Below are 17,631 nucleotides of genomic sequence, written 5' to 3' on the forward strand. Positions count from 1 at the left end.
ACAGGGGTGGGCCCAGAACCTATGGGGGGTTTGTGGGTCCTCACTGAGAGAAGTAGAGGGATGGCATGCAAGACTCCAGTTTGAAAATGTGAAGATCCCAAAGGGGGCCTGAGCTGGCAGGGGTCCCACTGGGTTATGCGGATGCAATGTGGGCTGATTTGTGTGAAGGTGTACTATAAAGCTGTGTCCTGTGATACAGATTTAGAACAGAGTACTGTAGAGGCTGTGTCCTAGGATGTAGACAGTGCATTAGAAAGACTGTGTCCTCAGATTTAGACAAGTGTGATCATGTGAATGGACTGGGAACGCTGCAAAAAAAAAAAAAAAAAAATCTCACGGCAGTGGAGTTGCCCCTGTGGAGATGGTCCTGCAATTTCACACGGACAGACAGTAGGCTGAACTTGGCCATGGAAGATAGAGGCACTGCACCTGTGGTGGGTGGCTCTTCTAGCCCCATGAGTGCAAGGACTGTAACACGAGTTCCAGGTGATGCCCGGCGCTGCGTTTTGCGATGTATTGGAGATGTAACTGTTTGTTGTTGTAGCTACTATTGTTGCAGGATGTAAGTCCAAGGGTCAGAGTTACTCGTCAAGGGAGCATCGCAGATGGACGGTGCATAGAATATGAGGTGAGAGACCCTCAGCAGGTGGAGTGTGGGGAGAGAGCAAATGGGCCAAGACGGCGTGTTCAGGCTCTCTCACCCCACGTTTTGTAAACAATGACTGTGTAACAGCTGGGATCATTTGTAGCACCGCGCATGCACGTCACGCTTGGTCACGGGCTACATGAGCTCCACGTAGAAAGTTGCGGGTTTAACGCTGCGTCATGGCTGTGTCTGTTGTGTCAGCCACAGCACGAGAGGAGAGAATGCAGTGTGTCAACTGCCACAGCTTCCGCATCAGCGAGGAGAGAATACTATCATGGCTGCTGTGTCAGCCAGGAGAGAGGTTGTGTAGTGTTGGGTTATGCTACTGCTGCCGAGCCAGCCAGGAGAGAATCAAGGTGTCTGCAATTCCTATGGCTCCTCAAGTCTTTTTCCAGCATCTTAGCTTTAGCCTTGCCTACCCTGGGTTCAGTGAACAGTGAATACAGTGAGATACAGCAAGACAGTTGGCTCATGAGCAGAATGCAAAGATACATACCAGAAGCTGGGAGAGGCCCAGAGAGCTTCTCTGACAACGTGCTAGGTGTTCTCCAGTTACTTATATTCAGGGCTGATGCTCTCCGCAAGATACGTGATGTCCAGAGAAGAGCTAAGGACCAGTGATGCACTTAGGACATGGAAAGGTTTCAATTGCATTTTGCTTTAAATCAGAAAAACATCATAGTAATGAATAGATATAGTTATATATATAAAATAATGGATCCAACATGGATTATATTTTTTTACTGAAGCATCAGTTCAGTTCAGTTCAGTTCAGTCGCTCAGTCGTGTCTGACTCTTTGCGACCCCATGGACTGCAGCATGCCAGGCTTCCCTGTCTATCACCAACTCATGTCCATTGAGTCAGTGATGATATCCAACCATCTTATCCTCAGTTGTCCCCTTCTCCTCACACCTTCAATCTTTCCCAGCATCAGTGTCTTTTCCAATGAGTCAGTTTTTCCCATCGGGTAGCCAAAGCATTGGAGTTTCAGCTTCAGCATCAGTCCTTCCAATGAATATTCAGGACTGATTTCCTTTAGGATGGACTGGTTGGATCTCCTTGCAGTCCAAGGGACTCTCAAGAGTCTTCTCCAACACCACAGTTCAAAAGCATCAATTCTTCGGTGTTCAGCTCTGTTTATGGTCCAACTCTCACATCCATACATGACCACTGGAAAAACCATAGCCTTGACTAGATAGACCTTTGTTGGCAAAATAATGTCTCTTTGTTTTAATATGCTGTCTAGGTTGGTCATAACTTTTCTTCCAAGGAGTAAGCATCTTTTAATTTCACGGCTGCAGTCACCATCTGCAGTGATTTTGGAGCCCAAAAATGTAAAGTCTGCCACTGTTTTCATTGTTTCCCCATATATTTGTCATGAAATAATGGGACTGGATGTCATGATCTTAGTTTTCTGAATGTTGAGCTCTAAGCCAACTTTTTCACTCTCCTCTTTTACTTTCATCAAGAGCCTTTTTAGCTCCTCTTCACTTTCTGCCATAAGGGTGGTGTCATCTGCATATCTGAGGTTATTGATATTTCTCCATGTAATCTTGATTCCAGCTTGTGCTTCCTCCAGCCCAGCGTTTCTCATGATGTACTCGGCATATAAGTTAAATAAGCAGGGTGACAATATACAGCTTTGACGTACTCCTTTTCGTTTGGAACCAGTCTGTTGTTCCATGTCCAGTTCTAACTGTTGCTTCCTGACCTGCTTATAGGTTTCTCAAGAGGCAGGTCAGGTGGTCTGGTATTCCCATCTCTTTCAGAATGTTCCACAGTTGATTGTGATCCACACAGTCAAAGGCTTTGGCATAGTCAATAAAGCAGAAATAGACATTTTTCTGGAACTCTCTTCCTTTTTCCATGATCCAGCTTCTTCAAACCCATATGATTTTGATATGGGGGAAATAGTTTGTGTGGTAACAGCTGCTGCTGCTGCTTCTGCTAAGTCGCTTCAGCTGTGTCCGACTCTGTGCGACCCCATAGATGGCAGCCCATGAAGCTCCCCCGTCCCTGGGATTCTCCAGGCAAGAACACTGGAGTGGGTTGCCATTTCCTTCTCCAATGCATGAAAGTGAAAAGTGAAAGTGAAGTCACTCAGTCATGTCCAACTCTTAGCAACCCCATGGACTGCGGTCCACCAGGCTCCTCCGTCCATGGGATTTTCCAGGCAAGAGTACTGGAGTGGGGTGCCATTGCCTTCTCCGTGGTAACAGAGATAGAAGAAAATCAACTCAATGTTCTGAAAATTGATAAACATTTTTTGAAAATGCTTATCACTTCAAAATACTTACTGAAATATTTACAGATTAAATGATACGATATCTGGACTTTGCATTGAGATAGCCCAGGGTATACACAACAGATAGGCTAGTTGAAATTAAGATTAGTTATGTAGTGGTAATTGAAGCTTGATGATGCATGAATCAAGTTCATTCGGTTGTTCTCTACACTACAGCATATGTTGGAAACATTTCAAAGCACAAAGTCAAAAAAATAAAAAGACTGAACGTGAGAGAATATATGCAGCACACATAACTGATAAAAGATTAGTATCCTGAGTATGCAAAGAATTCCGCATCAACCAGAAAAGGAGAAAACACTCCAATAGGCATAAAATCATAAGAGGAACTTGAAATATAATTGAAACCACAATGAAATATCATTATACCTACCAGGCTACCAAAAATTAAAAATCAGACAAAAACAAGCATTGGCTAAGTTGTGGTGAAGGCCTTCACCACATGGGGTCCCAAATAGTTGGACACAACTTAGCGACTGAACAACAGCAAGTTGTGGATGATGAAAAAAGCCTCACATACTGCTAATGGGAGAGTAAATGGGAACAAACACTTTGAACAAATGTAAGCATACCTAGTAAGTCAAACATGTGCTTGCTTTACCACCTAGCAATTCCAACCCTCAAGTTAATACTTCAGAGAAGCTCTTGTACTCCAACACCTACCAAATGTTCAGAGCAGAATGATTTTTTAAGAGCAGGGGTAAGGAGGAAGCAAACTAAAAACAACAACACAAGGACACTTGCAGAGAAGAATGAATAAATATATTTTGGAATATTCACAAAATACACAGTGAAAACAAATTAGCTACTACAACTGCATGTATTAACATGAATGAAGCTCAAAAATTCAGTGACCAAAGAATTCAAGTCCCAGAAGAAATCATACAAAATGGTTTCATTTGTCAACTACAAGTAGGCACTCGTTATTGACATCTACAAGGATTCTTGAAATATGTGCTGCTTCAGCTGCTGATTTTCAACACCCCACTGTAAGGGGCTCAAGATGGAGAGCAGAAATGAGGCACTCGGTGCTCTGGGAAAACTGGCAGAACAGGTTTTCAGATAGTTAGACTTTCAGGAGCAACATTATGAACCCAATTCTTGCTCCTCGTGAATAGTAGAAATCTTCTGCGAAAAAAATTTGTGCTTGATTGCATGTGCTCCCCCTTCACCAAAACTATCTCCCTGCCCCCTGCCCTGACTCTTTGAAGCAGTTTCTCAGAGCTATCTGAGGTGCTGTCTGAGGGCTACAGTCCTTATTTTGCCCTCAAATAAAATTTAACTCACAGCCTTTACATTGTGCTTTTTTTTTTTTTAGGTTGAAAGTTTTACAGTGACCACGAAGAGACCCACAGTGGACTTCTCCTTCACCTGAACTCTGTGAAGAACTGGAGACTTTGTAGCAGCAGAGGCCCTTGTGCCCATCTGCCTCCTCAGAAAGTCCAGAGAAACTTGGGTAAGTCTGTCCTGGTTCTTGGATCTCCCATACTGGTTGATGATCCTGGACTTTATTTGGTGTTGTATAGCAGATATCTGCCCCCTCCCAGTTGAAAGATACTGGGGGGAGGGAGCCAGTTGAAAGATACTGGTTACTCTTTCCAGTGGAAACTGGGGTTGGGGGGGGCAGGCAGAGAAGGGGGCTGATTGAAAGTTACCAGGGAATACCCACCCAGGTGAAAGATACTGGGGGGACAGGCTTGATTGAAAGATTTCAGAGTTTTCTAAGTTGCAGGAGACAGCTGTCTTTGCTGAGTGGTTAGGTAAGAGGCTGATTCGGCAATCTTCCCCTATTCAGCTGCCTTAATAGAATTTGTCAAGATAAAAGGAAAGATATGAGAACTTTGCTCTGGAGAAGAGTGACAAGACTCCCAGCAGGCTCTGGCTTTCTCAGGCAACTGAAAAATATACAGGAGTGGTGGAGGCAGAGTCCTCATACTGTGCAGTGGTCCCACAGGGAAACCCACTCATTAATTAAAACACTTGCTCCTCGGGGATCACAAATAACAATTGCATTCAATGATGCAACCACCCATGCTGGTCTTAAGCTGCTGAGGGAAAAACCAAGACATGTGAGAGGGCTGAAATGACTATAGAGAGTGATGACAGAGGAGATAAGCTCACAAGCACCACGCTGGTCCACCACACAATTTCACTAGTAAATTTTATCCCTAACAAATCCAACTTTAAAACGGGAAATAGCACCTCTCAAACACAGAAATAAGGGCCATCAGGAAGTCAACCTCTAACTAACACCTTGGCCAGGGTTATGAACATACAAAACTCAGACTTGCAAGTACCTAGTTAATTGGGAAAATTATACTAAAGAAGATGTCAACCTAAAATGGCCAAATTGAGGTTCTTTTGATATTCCAAAATAGATATTTTTGCACATGTGTTAGACAATGCTGGCCATAAGATCAACATATTGAATAGATTGGTATTTTTATTTATATTTAGAAGTTTCCTAAAAAGGAAATGGTGGAGTAATTTCTTTGCAGGAAACCAACAAGATTGATTGAAACTATATCAGAATTTTAAAAGGTCACTAGAAGTACTGTTCCTCCCATGTATCTTCTTCTGTTTGAATTGTCTGGCCCAGACACTATCTTTTTATCTCCTCCAACTCTTCAACCTCCTGCTGTCCCCTTTCTTCAGCAAAGGAGGATTTAAAAAATCAGAAGTGATTATATTCCCTTTAAGGAGAAGTCTATCATAGGAAGAGGTGACCTGTCCTTAGTCCTTATGTACACACCCTGGACCCAAACAGAACCTAGAGTTTAGCCTTAGCTAAGTCAGGATGCATTGGAATTTGCTAAGGAATTTGAGTTAACCACCCAGTCCTATGACCCTGGGTATTCAAATCTATTAATATATCAACTAATAAAGTTAGTTTCTGAAAACAAAGCAAGGGAATGAATAAAGAAAGCAGGAGGGGACAATCCCTTAATGTATTTTGAACAACAGGCTTGCAATAAATGCAAGGAATTCGCACAGAAATTACTCAAACTTACCCCAGAGCTTTTTCAAAAAATGTAGACTGGACAGATTCAACAGTGCCAGAAAAGATCAGATGAATCAATTCTGAACTATTGTGAAATGCTTGAAAAAACCTTAAAGCAATATTCTGACTTGACATTTAAATCATTTTCTAACCAAAATGATCTTTTGCTTAACTACACTTCATAAATGGAGGATTTGGACCTAGATGAGTACTTGGCTACTCTAGTCAAAAGACAGTCTAAGTTGGTCAGAGTTATATAAAAATGTCCTTATTACACTGGCTGACCAACTTTTCACAATCATCAAGAAAAAATGGGCTACCTATGACAATTACGAACCTTCAGTTATGCCAATTAAGTGCACATTTTATTGGCATATGGTTGCTCATAGTGGTCTCTTATGATCCTTTATATTTCTGCATTGTCTGTTGTAACTTCTTTTTCATTTCTAATTTTATTGATTTGAGTCTTCTCCCTTTTTATTTTTTTGATGAGTCTGGCTAATGGTTTGTCTATTTCATTTATCTTCTCAAAGAACCATCTATTAGTTTTTACTGATCTTTGCTATGGTTTCCTTCATTTCTTTTCCTTTATTTTTGCTCTAAGCTTTATGATTTCTTTCCTTCTACTAACTTTGTGGGTTGTGTTCTTCTTTTTCTACATGCTTTAGGTGTAAGGTTGGGTTTATATTTGATGTCTCTCTTGTTTCGTGAGGTAGGCTTGTATTGGTATGAACTTCCCGCTTAGCAGCACTGCTTTTACTGAATCCCATAGGCTTTGGGTTGTTGTGTTTTCATTGTCCTGTTTCTAGGCATAGTTTGACTTCCTTTTTTATTTCTCCAGTGATCTGTTGGTTATTCAGAAGCATGTTGTTTAGCCTCCATGTGGTTTTGTTTTTATAATTTTTTTTCTGTAGTTGATACCTAATCTTACTGTGTGATTAGAAAAGATGCTTGAACTGATTTCAGTGTTTTAAAATTCACCAAGTCTTGATTCGTGGGCCAGGATGTGATCTATCCTGGAGAATGTTCCATGTACACTTGAGAAAAAGATGAACTCCATTGTTTTGGGGTGAAATGCCCTGTAGATGTTGGTTAAGTCCAACGTATCATTTAAACTTCTGTTTCCTTGTTATTTGTCCATCTGGATGATCTGTCCATTGGTGTGGGTGGAGTATTATAGTCCCCTACTATTATTTTAGTAATAATTGATTTCCCCCTTTAATAGTTGTTAGCATTTGCCTTATGTACTGAGGTGCTATGTTGGATGCAAATATACTAATACTTGATATGCCTTCTTCTTGGATTGATCCCTTGATCATTATGTAATGTTCTTTGTCTCTTATAGCAGTCTTTATTTTTAAGTCTATTTTATCTGATAAGAGTATTGCTACTCCTACTTTCTTTTAGTCTCTTTTTGCATGGAATATCTTTTTCCAGTCCCTTACTTTCAGTCTGTATGGGTCCCTAGGTTTGAGGTGGGTCTCTTGTAGACAGCATATATAGGGGCCTTGTTTTTGTATCCATTCACCAGTCTATGTCTTTTGGTTGGAGCATTTAACCCATTTTTGTTTAAGGTAATTATTGATAAGTATGATCCCCTTACCATTTACTTTATTGTTTGGGGTTTGCTTAAGGGCTTTTTCTGTGTTTCCTGTCTAGAGAAGTTCTTTTACTATTTATTGAAGAGCTGGATTGGTGGTGCTGAAATCTCTTAGCTTTTGCTCACCTGCAAAACTTTTTATTTCTCCATCAAATCTGAATGAAATCCTTGCTAGGTAGAGAAATCCTGATTGTAGGTTTTTCATCACTTTAAGTATATCCCACCATTCTCTCCTGGCCAGCATTGGATTGGAAGAATCAATATAGTGAAAATGACTACACTACCCAAAACAATCTATAGATTCAATGCAATCCCTATCAAACTACCAACAGTATTTTTCACAGAAGTAGAATAGATAATTTCACAATTTGTTTGGAAACACAAAAGACCCTGAATAGCCAAAGCAATCTTGAGAAAGAAGAAAGGAACTGGAGGAATCAACCATCCCAACTTCAAACTATACTACAGAGCAACAGTCATTAAAACAGTATGGTACTGGCACAAAAATAGAAATATAGGCCAACAGAACAAGACAGAAAGTCCAGAGATAAATCCACACACTTTTGGACACCTTTGACAAAGGAGCAAAAATATACAATGGAGAAAAGACAGTCTCTTTAGCAAGTGGTGCTAGGAAAACTGGGCAACTACATGTAAGAGAATAAAATTAGAACACTTCCTAACACCATACACAAAAATAAACAAAATGGATTAAAGAGCTAAATATAAGCCCAGAAACAATAAAATTCTTAGAGGAAAACATAGGCAGAACACTCTCTGCCATAAATCACAGCAAGATCCTCCATGACAAATCTCCTAGAGAAATGGAAATAAAAGCAAAACTAAATAGGTAGGACCCAATTAAACTTACAAGTTTTTGCAGAGCAAGGGAAACTATAAACAGGGTGAAAAGACAAACCTCAGGAGGGGAGAAAATAATAGTAAATGAAACAACTGATAAAGGATTAATGTCCAAAATATATAAGTAGTTCATGCAGCTGAAAACCAGAAAAACAAACAACCCAATCAAAAAGTGGACAGAAGACCTAAACAGGTATTTCTCCAAAGAAGGCATACAGATGACTAATAAACACATGAAAAGATGCTCAGCATCACTCATTATTTGAGAAATGCATATCAAAACCACAACGAGGTATCATCTCACACTGGTCAGAATGGTCATCATGAAAGAGCCTACAAACAGTAAATGCTGGAGAAAATGGAATTCTCTTAAACTGTTGGTGAGAATGCAAACTGATATAACTACTATGGAAAACAATATGGAGACTCCTTTAAAAACTAGGAAAAAAATACCAAATGACCTAGCAATTCCACTACTGGGCATATGCCCTAAGGAAACCAAGACTGAAAAAAACACGTCCCCTAGTATTCATTGCAGTACTATTTACAGTAGTTAGGACATGGAAGCAACCTAGATGTCCATCAGCAGATGAATGGATAAGTAAGTTGTGGTACATATATACAATGGGATATTACTCAGCTATCAAAAGGTATGCACTTGAGTCAGTTCTAATGAGGTAGATGAAACTAGAGCCTATTATACAAAGTGAAGTAAGTCTGAAAGAGAAAGACAAATATCATATATTAATGCATATATATGGAATCTAGAAAGATCATACTCACAACCCTACATGCAAGGCCAGCAAAGGAGACACAGATGTAAAGAACAGACTTTTGGACTTAGTGTGAGGAGAAGGTGGGATGATTTGAGAGAATAGCATCGAAACATATATATTACCATATGCAAAACAGACAACTATTAGGAGTCTGATGTATGACACAGGGCAAACAAAGCCATTGCTCTGTAACAACCTAGAGGGATGGAGTAGGGAGGGATTTGGGAGGATGGTACAGGATGCAGGGGACAAATGTATGCCTATGGCCAATTCATACTGATATATCGCAAAAACCCTCTCAATATTGTAAAGTAATTATCTTCCAATTAAATTAAATAATTGTTTAAAAATGCAAAAAAAAATTACTGATAGGTTAAAAAAATTAAAGTAAGCTGTATAAAACTTGAACTTCGCTTTTCTCTCTGTTAAGAGGATAAGTTTTACTAAGATGTGACATGGCTGAGCGACTTCACTTTCACTCATTGGAGAAGGAAATGGCAACCCACTCCAGTGTTCTTGCCTGGAGAATCCCAGGGACCGGGGAGCCTGGTGGGCTGCCATCTATGGGATCACACAGAGTCGGACACGACCGAAGCGACTTAGCAGCAGCAGCAGCAGCAGCAGCAGCAGCAGCAGCAAACTGCCTTTGATAACTGATTTTAAGCTGTTTACCCTTTAAGTGATCTAGTCTGTACTTGCTTTGAAATCTTTGTTACTTTGGCTAAGTGAACAACTATTTTTCACAGTGACATATAATCCTATCTGACTGAGTATTCTAAACCTTTTTGATATTTATTGACAAAACTTCCTAAACCAAAATTTAATGAAGTCCTTTGCCCTCTTGCTAACTCTAGGATACTTCAAAGGGCCCCTGAAACATCCCAAAGAGAGATATTAATTAGTTGTATTTGATATGTTAAATTACCTGGGAAGTATTGTTAAATGAGTAATGAATCTTCTCAGGTTATATTGAGGATAAATGCTTACTAATATAGACATTCTAGAAATTATATGGAATTTCTAAAGATATGACATATCCTTGTAAATGCTATGTCATAATCCTAGTTATTAAAGTGCTATATGTCACAGCAGTAATCAAGTCTCTTTGTCAATTGCATTGCGATCAGATTTTAAATATGTCTTAAGTCTTTTTGTCATTATAGGCAGTTGTGGTTTGATTATAATGCCTTTGGGGAAATGTTTCCCCTCCAAGATTAACAGAAAGAACTTTTGGATAAATAGAAGTTTCTGACTTTTAGACCATAATGCTGAACTAGTTAAGAGAATTAAAAATCCTAATGAGAAAACTGATGGCTTCATAAACTGTTAGCAAAAAGAGTTAGTTACATAAGACTGAGTGAACTGGTGAATATGGTCATAATTTTTACGGTTTCGATTTGGTTTAAATTTTTTCTATGTATAAGGAAACTTTTCCCTCAAACTAATTATGATTCACAGTAATTTGGTAAATTATACATTTGTAAGCAGAATTGAGATGTTTTTTTCTCTATCTGTTCCCTCCAGAGATTTTTAAACTCTTAGGGCCCCAGCAGGTTTGTCAGATAAATTGTGAAGGCTACCTCACTAGCAGGTACAGAAACCTCAAGGTATTTTGTTGTAGTTGCTATTTAGTCACTAAAGTCATGTCCAACTTTTTTGCTGCCCCATGGACTGTAACCTGCCTGCCTGTCCATGAGATTTCCCAGGCAAGAATATTGGAGTGGGTCGCCATTTCTTTCTCCAGGGCATATTCCTGATCCAGATATCAAATCCGTATCTCCCGCTTGGCAAGCAGATTCTTTACCACTGAGACACAAGGGAAGTCCCTCAAGGTATTTTGGGGACCTTGAAAAGGAAGGAATTCACCTAAATCTGTTAGGTGGGATCTGTGATAAGCCATTGGCATGAGCTTCCTAGCTCTGAGTGATATTTTAAAAGTTCAGTCTGAGACGCCTCATAAAAGTTTCAGGAAAGCAAAAGGCCTGTATGATCAATTATAGTTATATAAATTATCAGGCCAAGTTTTTTGACACTGGACATATTTTACAAACATATTAGTCTTTAATTTGGATATATTTGGTAAAAATGCAGGTGATTTTAGAGAGAAAAAGATGTTTCAGTGGTTAAAATCAAGCTGTGTTCACTTAAGTTTTAAGACCCCCCCTCTTTATCTTGCGAATAATGAAATTGTGCTAAGGATAACCAGTCTAATAACACTAGGAAACAAGACTGGGAGCCATATGGACAGTGTGTGTGTGCGTGCACTCAGTCACGTCCAACCCTTTGTGACCCCATGGACTGTAAGCCACAGACTCTCCTGTTCATGGAATTTTCCAGGCAAGAATACTGAAGAGAGTTGCCATTTCCTAGTCCAGGGGATCTTCCTGACCCAGGGGTTGAACCCACAGCTCTTTCACCTCCTGCACTGGGAGGTGGATTCTTTACCACTATGCCACCTTGAAAACTGATGGACAGGACTAATATATAATTCCCTCTAAAGAAAAAGACTGGTATAAAATAGACTAATTTAGACAACCTGAGAATATACTGGACAGCACCTAACGGAAGTTCTTCACTTAATTATTACTTATGACTTTAATAATACTGCTAGTGATGTTATTTGTACTTTGCCTGTTTTATTAAATTGCTGTTTCTTGCATTACCAAATGTGTGACTGAGCTTCTGACAAAAATATGTAGTTTTATTTGAGATCAATGATTGCAATAGTATTACTCTAGTTATGGGAAGACACAACAAGAGGGAATTTTTCCTGGACTATAACAGATTAGTAAAACAGTCTTGAGTCCTTTGGTTACTTTTGATAAGACCTAGCTCAGTAACAGCACATTGAGTTAGTGAAATCTTTGCCAGACCTAGAAATGAGCCTTCCTAGCACTGTGGGACAAAATGGTCATGAAATGCCTCACAAATTACAGTAGAGGGGACCCTGTCAACTATAAATTGGCACTTGTCATCTACAAGGATTAAATCATGAGCTGCTGCAGCTGCTGATTTTCAAACACCCCATGGTAAGGAGCTCACTGCAGAGAGCAGAAGTGAGGCACTCTGTGGTCTGGGAAAACAGGCAGAACAAGTTTTCAGAGAGTTAGATACTTTCAGGAGCTAATTTTATGAACCCAATTCTTGTTGATACTCACATCTAGAAAAACACTAAAATCCTTCATGGTAACTAGCAGAAACCTGCGCGCACACACACACACACACAAAAGTGACTGATTGCATGTACTCCCTCTTCAAAAAAAAAAAAAGCAAAAAGCAAAAAAAGACCACATATATCCTGATCTTCCCCCCTGCTTCTTTGGAGCAGTTTCTCAGAGCTCTCTGAGGTGCTCTCTCTGAGTTATAGTCTGCATTTTGGCCCAAATAAAACTTAACTCACAACTCTCATACTGTATAATTTTAATACATGTTATTATTTTTGAGATAATTCATATACCATAAAATTTACCCTTTTAAAAGTAAATTCAGAGGTTTTAGAATATTCAGAGTAGTGCAATCCTCACTACTACTGAATCTCAGGACATTTATATCAGCCCCCTTAGATGTCACTCTACATTGGAGAAATGTTTATTCAAATCCTTCAACCATTTTTAGATTGAGGTGTCTTTTCACTGTTGAGCTGTAAGTGTTCTTTATATATTCTGGGGACGAGACCCATCAAATACATGCCTTGCAAATATTTTCTCCTTTTCTATGGGTTGTCTTACTTTTTCCCTTGAAGTACAAAAGTTTTTAAGTTCAGGTTATCTATTTTTGTCTTTGGTTACTTGTGCTTTCTGAATGTTGAGCTTTAAGCCAACTTTTTCACTCTCCACTTTCATCAAGAGGCTTTTTAGTTCCTCTTCACTTCCAGCCATAAGGGTGGTGTCATCTGCATATCTGAGGTTATTGATATTTCTCCCAGCAATCTTGATTCCAGCTTGTGTTTCTTCCAGTCCAGCATTTCTCATGATGTACTCTGCATAGAAGTTAAATAAGCAGGGTGACAATATATAGCCTTGATGTACTCCTTTTCCTATTTGGAACCAGTTTGTTGTTCCATATCCAGTTCTAACTGTTGCTTCCTCACCTGCATACAGATTTCTTAAGAGGCAGGTCAGGTGGTCTGGTATTCCCATCTCTTTCAGAATTTTCCACAGTTTATTGTGATCCACACAGTCAAAGGCTTTGGCATAGTCAATAAGGCAGAAATAGACATTTTTCTGGAACTCTCTTGCTTTTTCCATGATCCAGCGGATGTTGGCAATTTGATCTCTGGTTCCTCTGCCTTTTTGAAAACCAGCTTGAAATAGATGGGGAAACAGTGGAAACAGTGTCAGACTTTATTTTGGGGGGCTCCAAAATCACTGCAGATGGTGACTGCAGCCATGAAATTAAAAGACGCTTACTCCTTGGAAGAAAAGTTATGACCAACCTAGATAGCATATTCAAAAGCAGAGACATTACTTTGCCATCTAAGGTCCATCTAGTCAAGGCTATGGTTTTTCCTGTGGTCATGTATGGATGTGAGAGTTGACTGTGAAGAAGGCTGAGCACCAAAGAATTGATGTGTTTGAACTGTGGTGTTGGAGAAGACTCTTGAGAGTCCCTTGGACTGCAAGGAGATCCAACCAGTCCATTCTGAAGGAGATCAGCCCTGGGATTTCTTTGGAAGGAATGATGCTAAAGCTGAAGCTCCAGTACTTTGGACACCTCATGCAAAGAGTTGACTCATTGGAAAAGACTCTGATGCTGAGAGGGATTGGGGGCAGGAGAAGGGGATGACAGAGGATGAGATGGCTGGATGGCATCACGGACTCGATGGACGTGAGTCTGAGTGAACTCCAGGAGATGGTGATGGACAGGGAGGTCTGGCGTGCTGCGATTCATGGGGTTGCAAAGAGTAGGACATGACTGAGCGACTGAACTGACTGACTTGTGCTTTAAAAGTTGTCTTATCTAAGTTATTACCTTAGTCCAATGTCATGAATATTTATACCTGTGTTTTCCTAACAGTTTTTGTAGTTTCAGCCTTTACATTTAATGTTATATATTTGTCTTGAGTTAATTGTAAATATATGATGTATAAGTCTAACTTCATTCTTTTACTTGTAGATATTCAGTTGTCTAGCATCATTTTTTGGAGACAATATTCTTTTCCCTATTGAGGTATCTTGGTATCTCTGTTTGAAATCAATTGACCATAAATGTAAGAGTTTATTTCTAGACTCTCAATTCAGTTCCACTCATCTATATATGTTCCTTATGCCAATATCACAGTGTGTTGATTACTGTAGCTTTGTAATAGGTTTTGACATCAAGAAATTTGAGTCTTCCAAATCTGTTCTTTTTCAAGATTGGCTGTTGGGGTCTCTTAGGTTTTGGTAGGAATTTTTAAGATCAGTTTGTCAATTTCTGCAACAAACAAAAGCCAGTAAGATTTTGTTAGGGATGGAAATGACTCTATAGATCAATTTGGGGAGTACTGTCATCCTAACAGTATTAAGATTTTCAAAACACGTCATTCAAAACCCTAAAGGTTATAAGGTGAGAGGGCACTGGCAAGCAGTAGGGAAGTTACCTCTAAAATTCCACAGTAAACTAAGGATGAATATGATAAACGAAGCACTACAGCCAATGTGTGAAAAGACTTTCCATTCAATTACGTCTCTTTTCAATGTTTTCATTTTCAGTGTGCAAGTTGTGCATTTGTTACATTTATTCCTAAGTATTTTACTGCTTCAGTTCAGTTCAGTCGCTCAGTCGTGTCCAACTCTTTGCGACCCCAATTGTTTGCAAACCTATTAATGGTAGCATACTAGGTTTCCCTGTTTTTCACTGTGTCCAAGAGTTTGCTCAAACTCATGTCCATTGAGTCAGTGAGGTCGTCCAACTATCTCAGCCACTGTTGCCCCCTTCTCTTCCTACCCTCAGTCTTTATCAGCATCATGGTCTTTTCCAGTGATTTAGCTCTTTGCATCAGGTGGCCAAAGTACTGGAGCTTCAGCTTCAGCATCAGTCCTTTTAATGAATATTCAGGATCGATTTCCTTTAATATTGACTAGTTTGATCTCCATGTTGTCCAAGAGACTCTCAAGAGTCTTCTCCAACACCACAGTTCAAAAGCATCACTCCTTTGAAACTCACCCTTCTGTATGGTCCAACTCTCACATCCATACATGACTACTGGAAAAACCACAGCCTTGACTAGACAGACCTTTGTTGGCAAAGTAATGTCTCTGCTTTTTAATATGGTGCCTAAGTTTGTCATAGTTTGTCTTCCAAGGAGCAAGCATCTTTTAATTTCATGGCTGCAGTCACCATCTGCAGTGATTTTTGGAGCCCAAGAAAATAAAGTCTGTCACTGTTTCCCCATCTATTTGCCATGAAGTGATGGGACCAGATGCCATGATCTTTGTTTTTTGAATGAGTTTTAAGCCAGCTTTTTCACGATCCTTTTCACCTTTAAGAAGTTCCTTAGTTCCTCTTTGTTGTCATTAGAGTGGTGTCATCTGCAGTTGATATTTCTCCTGGCAATCTTGATTCCAGCTTATGATTCATTCAGCTCAGCACTTCACATGATGTATTCTGCATATGTTAACAAGCAGGGTGACAATATGTGGCCTCAACGTACTCCTTTCCAAATTTTGAATCAGTCCATCATTCCATGCCTGGTTCTGTTGTTTCTTGACATGCATACACATTTCTCAGGAGGCAGATAGCCCCAGTGGCCTGGTATTCCCATCTCTTTTAAGAATTTCCCACAGTTTGTTGTGATCCTCACTGAAGGGTTAATGCAGCCACAATAGGGTAGCAGACATGTGCCTGCAAACGGGACTCTCTGCCCGGGCTGAACGTGCTTGCAAATGAGGCGTTCTGCCAAGGAATCTGGACACAGCCTTGAGTTTAATGGTCCCTTGCAAACGAGGGAACATTCCCTTCCTGTGATAAGGAGGAAGAGAGGGCTCTGGACAGACTCTGCAATAAGCAGGAATTTCACTCCCTTTTGCTGTACGAGAACATTTATGCACATGCGCTATACTGAGAAGGCTTAGTCATAGTCTGGAATTCTGCCCAGGGGGCTATATAAAAGTAAACCGCAAGCTTGCTCGCGCAGTTCTTTTTCCTCCGCCAGAGTTGTATCTTTGTCCGTCTCGTGTGTGTCTTTGTGTCATTTCACTGGCAATCTCCAACACCACCCAAAGGCTTTATCATAGTTAATGAAGCAGATTTGGGGGGGCAGGTATTCCCTTGCTTTTCCTATGATCCAACAGATGTTGGCAATTTGATCTCTGGTTCCTCTGCCTTTTCTAAATCCAACTTGTACATCTGGCAGTTCTTTGTTCACATACTGCTGGAGCCTATCTTGAAGGATTTTGAGCATTATCTTGCTAGCATGTGTAATAAGTGCAGCTGGTATTGCCTGTGGGATTGGAATGAAAAGTGACCCTTTCCAGCCCTATGGCCACTACTCTTTTCCAAAATTTGCTGGCATATTGAATACAGCACTTTCGCAGTATCTTTTAGGATTTGAAATAGCTGGAATTCCATCACCTCCATTAGCTTTGTTATAGTAATCATTTTTGCATACATTACAGTCTATCACATTAATTGGGGATCATAAGCCAACTTTGCATTCCTGGGGTAAATTGTATTTTGTCATAGTGTATGATCTTTTAACATTTTGCTGGGTTGTTTTGCTAGATTAAGAATTTTGTTATCTATATTCCTATGTGATGTTAGCATGTGGTTTTCTTTCCTCGTGATAGTTTTGTCTGGTTTTGGTATTAAGGTAATATTGGCCTCACATGAGTTAAGTGTTCCTTCTTCAAATTTTTGGAAGAGTTTGTGAAGAATTACTTTTCTTAAAATTCACCAGTGAAGCCATCTGTGTGAAATTTTCTTTTCATAGCTTTTTTTCCCATTATTAACTCAATCTCTTTTGAAGTTTATTCAACTTTTTCTATTTCTTCTTGAATCAGTTTTGATAGTGTGTCTTTCTAGGAATTTGTCTGTTATTTATTTACAATAGTATTCCATAATAATCTTTGTTCTGTAAATTTGGTAGTAATGCTCCCCTTTATTGATTTCACTAATCTGAGTGCTCTTTGATCAATTTTGCTGATCTTTCCAAAGAACCAAATTTTGTTTTGTTTCTTTCTCATTTGTCTTCTTATTCTGTTTCATTATTCCCTGCTCTAACCATTAGTTTCTTTCTTATGCTTGCTTGGGGTTTACTTTGCTCTTTGTTTTCCAGTGTCTTAAACTGAAAGGTTAGGGTTCTTATTTTTTCTTTAATCTAGATTTTTATGCCTACAAATTTCCCTTTATGCAGCTTTGACTGCATCCCATCAGGTTTGGTACGTTATCCTTTTTCATTTATTTCAAAGCGTTGCTAATTTCTTTCTTCATTTGACCCTTTGGTTTTTAGGAGTGTATCG

General features: G+C 39.5%; 1 long non-coding RNA gene across 1 annotated transcript in view; it reads left to right on the forward strand.

The window, feature by feature from the left end:
- Positions 1–4,016: 4,016 nt before the first annotated feature.
- LOC138440706 (uncharacterized) overlaps positions 4,017–17,631 on the forward strand; it is a 31,008-nt gene continuing 17,393 nt past the window's right edge. Inside the window, exons 1-2 of the long non-coding RNA XR_011257097.1 lie at positions 4,017–4,185; positions 4,271–4,408. This is a non-coding gene — a long non-coding RNA (uncharacterized lncRNA). The remainder of the gene's footprint in view (positions 4,186–4,270; positions 4,409–17,631) is intronic.

The sequence above is a fragment of the Ovis canadensis genome, chromosome 5 (genome assembly GCF_042477335.2).
Source record: "Ovis canadensis isolate MfBH-ARS-UI-01 breed Bighorn chromosome 5, ARS-UI_OviCan_v2, whole genome shotgun sequence".
NCBI lineage: Eukaryota > Metazoa > Chordata > Mammalia > Artiodactyla > Bovidae > Ovis > Ovis canadensis.